Here is a 4,897-nt window from a genome sequence, read left to right as displayed (position 1 = left end):
TTATGTCACGGTGAAAAGGTTACACTAATGGTGTGAGAATAAGTATAGTGTAAACTTAATATGGACTTTAATGTTTGATACTAACATGTTTTATATTTGTTATCTTGTTCACTCTTTAATACTTTGCTTGTTAAATGACTAATCTAGATTTATGTTGTCTAACACTTGGTACACCAAATACTTGGCACTTTCATAGCCCATATTGTATGGTCCAACTGACACCTAAGCTATGAAATGAACTTGATTTGTTGTTAACATAAGTTAAATCATGAATGCCTAACAAGATTTATAAGTATTAGCATTAATCAAATAAGATAACTAATGTAATCATATTAACAATTTATAATCTAATTGGAACCTCCTTTATATGTGGTTTTCAATTGAATAATAAAAGTTTATATTATACTTGTTTGACATACCATTAGTGGATCCTCTAACCTTGATATTTGTTGTTATCCTTACGTTAATCTTTCATCTCAAAGTTCTCATCAACTTCTTCTTCTTCTTCTTCTTTTTCTTATTTATTTTTACTACTACTACTACTATTACTACTACTAGTATTATTGTTGTTGTTGTTGTTGTTGTTGTATTATTGTTATCTATAATTTATACAATTAGCTTCCATGTGGTTCGACCCCGGTCTTACCGAGTTATGTATTACTTTGACACTCCTGCACTTAAGAGAGACATTAATCTTTTAGTTGTGTCATATAATAAGAGAACATGTTATTGGATATTGAGTAAGGTTAAAAAACACGAATCTAGAAATGTCTTGAAAAAATTATTGATTAATGTTGTGTTAATTTAGATAAGGTTGGTATAAGATGAAAGCACAAGAGAAACTTGTATAACCTTCTTGAAGTTCTTTAAATGAACAAGAGCATGAGACCTCATCTTTTGAGAAAACCTCTATTCAGCCTTTCAAGATTCAAAAGACTAAAGAGAAAGGCAAAGTAGTGGCTAGTTCATCAAAACCTGAACCACATTCTGCCACAATGGAGCTTTTCACCTTATTAGAGGTAAAAAAAAGCATACAATACCAACTTCTTAAGAAATGATATGTTGGGAGAATGTGAGGTATCTATAAGTGATTTATCTAATATTGCATTTTCTTTTACTAAAGAGAGTTTTAGGAAAAAATAGGAAAAGTTGACCAAAAGGGCACTTGCTTTTTATATGGAAATTATGAGGGAATTTTATGTTAACTATAACTTGTTTGACTTAGATGAAAAGTCAATCACCTCCAAAGTGAGGGGTCAAACCCTTATCATGTCTCCCTCTATCATTAAAGACTTGTATGACACGCCTAAGGCTAGTAATTTAGGTTTTCCTTTCAAAAGAGTTGGGACACCATCCAAAACCCAATTAAGTGATCTATTTATAGGACCTCTTAGATCTAAATGGATTGCGAATTCACAAAAGTTACCTATAAAGTCAATGGTGGCTCCTTATAAACTATTAGCAAAATTATCTTAACTAATTTATAGTCAATTGCTAGACATATAGAACTGACTAATGAAAAGACACAATTCATGTATGCCATTATGATTAATATACTCATTGATCTTGCCATATTTTTATAAATGTTATTCAAAAACCTCTTTTTGATAAGGAATCAAGTTTGCTTTTTGGGGGTCTAATCACTAAAGTAGCTATTATAGTTAAGGTTCCATTGAGAGATGTAAACCCACAATGAAAATGTTTAGCGAAATTTCTCATGTAACTATTATGAAATCTAAAGTTGTGGTTAGCAAGAAAGCACTTTTTGCTGATGAGTCCACTTTATTTCAACCAAAATCAACCCCTACTAGCTCATTACTCCCACTTATCATGAAGCAATTACTATTTTTAACCAACAAGTTTGATAGTTTTATAGAAAGGTAGGATCAAAAAGTTAAAAAATTTAACAATTTGTTCTTTGATATCCAAAAAGAAGTGGTACAAGTTAATGACAGACTTGTATAATTAGGGTTGGATGCTAAGCAAATTCATCATATAGTTGTGAAAGATGATGATGATGAGAACCTTGATTAGTGCCAAATCGCATAGATTATGGTGCTGCTGATATTTGCTGCTCGTTTTATTATTTTATTCCTGCTTTTTTAAATCTTAAATTGATTTTAATGGTCTATAATATTTGGCATAAGCATAAGAACTTTCATGTTATAGCTGTATGCAATCTTTTAAATTTAAAGTTCATGTGTATGCACAATTATCTAAATAACTATTTAAAATTTTTGCATGAAAGAAATTTTTGACTATGTTATAAACTGTTAGCATGATACATGTTATGAACTGTTAAGAACACTAATAATTGTTTTCATGTTACTAAATTGTGTTTGCAGGAATTTCTGTTTGATCTAAACTTAATGCCTGCTAATCTATTTTTGTATGTTGTCACAAATCAGGCTAAATAGGGAGATTGTAAATGTCTTTTTATTAGCTTAGATTAGTGAAGATCTTTTTATGATTGGTAAAAATACAATGTGGTTAAGATAGAAGTTTATCAAGATTAGTTAGCATTATCTTCTTTGTAATTATGTTATTAGATTAGATTTCTTAAGAGATAAGTTCAAATAGAGCAAAAAAAGTTATCTAATGAGAACTTTATTAATGTTTTTATAAAACAAGTTAGTAGTTTGTTACCAATGTGACAAACTAGGAAACTTTAAGATTATCCTTATCCTTATCACATAAGAAATGTATATAAGGAAGGTTAAGTTTCAATAAAGGAATGTTTTGTATGCTTTAGAAGAGAGTTTCAGAACATTAAAATCATCAATTACATTAAAGCAAGTTTGCCAACTAATTAAGAAGTTTACACAGAGTTTCACAATATATACTCTTAACACATGAGGAACATGATCAAGGAGAATTTGTCTATGAAGAATTCAAAATATGAAAAATAGTCCTTTAACTAGAAAGGTACATATGTTATTATTAAAGTTCTAGAGAGAGATAGTCTCACCAAGCTATCAAAGATAAGGAAATTGCACTATTAATCAATTAATGGTTGCTATTTAAGAAATATTATATTTACATAAATATTAAGTTGATAGATGATGTTACTAAAGGAACTAAAGGATTCACCTAGAAATTACAAACATAAGATTTCTCCAAAAATATATCGATGGCATTTCAAGTATAATTAATTCAGCTTGAATTCTTGAATTGTTCAAATCTATGTTTCTCCTTATAGCATGACTTTAAACTATTCAACAATAAGTTATATATATAAAGAATATTATTGTGTGAATAAAATAGAAAAAATTATGGTTGTGTTTCACAAATATTTAGTATTTAATCATTGTTTAGTTGAGAAACAACTAATGATCTTTAATTTAAAAGATTCCAAAGATGAATAAACCCTATATAGGTCATTTGAAGCCTTTTTGTTAATGGTCTATACTGCCTACGAAGAATAAAGGTGGTGTTCTATTACTTCTGGAAAGATACTTTTTTATATATGATTCATGACTTAAATCTCTGTAAAACTTATATTAACCTTAGCCTTAGTAAACTCTTTCTCTACTCTATCTAGTTTCCTTTATAAAAACCACTTAGGCATCTTGAGAATGGACCTACAAAGAAACATCTTTAATAGACTAGTTAACATATTGGATAACTGAATACTCATTTTCCTATTATTATCTCTATACTCTAAAAAAGTCATGAATAGTCTCATCATCTTGTAACTTATTTGTTATATATTTCTACTGGTAAATAGAGGATCAATATCCTTCCATACTTATACCAAGACTTTCTTAACACAATTATAGATGGTTGTTCTAACATCATGGCCTCTTCTTCTTTAACAATCAGTTATTTATATATATATATATATATATATATATATAAAATTATTGTGTGAATAAAATAGAAAAAACTATGGTTGTTTTTCACAAATATTTAGTATTTAATCATTGTTTAGTTGAGAAACAACTAATGATCCTTAATTTAAAAGATTCCAAAGATGAATAAATCCCATATAGGTCATTTGAAGCCTCTTTGTTGATGGTCTATAATGCCTAAGAAGAATAAAGGTGGTATTTAATTACTTCTAGAAAGATACTTTTTTATATATGATTCATGACTTAAATCTCTGTAAAACTTATATTAACCTTAGCCTTAGTAAACTCTTTCTCTACCCTATCTAGTTTTTCCTTTATAAAAACCACTTTGGCATCTTGAGAATGGATTTGTAAAGAAACAACTTTAATAGACTAGTTAACATATTGGATAACTGAATACTCATTTTCCTATTATTATCTCTATACTCTAAAAAAGTCAAGAATAGCTTCATCATCTTGTAACTCTTTTGTTATATATTTCTACTAGTAAATAGAGGATCAATATCCTTCCATACTTATACCAAGACTTTCTTAACATAATTATAGATGGTTGTTCTAACACCATGGCCTCTTCTTCTTCAACAATAGATGTAAAATCATCAATATAGTGGTTCTAATGTTATTGAGGAAAAAAACAACTTTAGCTCTTAAAGACTCTTTAAAGGTATTAACTTTTGGACCATTAAAAAGATGATTAACTGATGAAATAACTAATCTCTCAAGCTATTTTTATTATGGTTAACCTGTATATTCACCTCATGCCATTGAAGTGGGAGGATATGATCACTCATGATATTAGTTACTAGTGGGGCTTATGAGATAATAGGAGCAGTCATGTTGATATTATTATTCTTTCCTTATTTTTCTTTACCTCTATTATCTTCTGAGCTAGAAAGGTACTTTTTTAGTAAAGCATTTACCTTAGTAAGCAATAGGATGCACTCTTTTTTTACACAAATAGCATATACCTTGAGAAGTTTCATTATTGAAGACTTAGGAGTACAAACTCTAAAAATAGGTAGTGAAGGATTTTTGTTAATAGCATT

The sequence above is a fragment of the Populus euphratica genome, unplaced genomic scaffold, assembly GCF_000495115.2.
Source record: "Populus euphratica unplaced genomic scaffold, PopEup_1.0 scaffold177.1, whole genome shotgun sequence".
In the NCBI taxonomy this organism is placed as follows: domain Eukaryota; kingdom Viridiplantae; phylum Streptophyta; class Magnoliopsida; order Malpighiales; family Salicaceae; genus Populus; species Populus euphratica.
Note: the sequence above shows the minus strand (reverse complement) of the source record.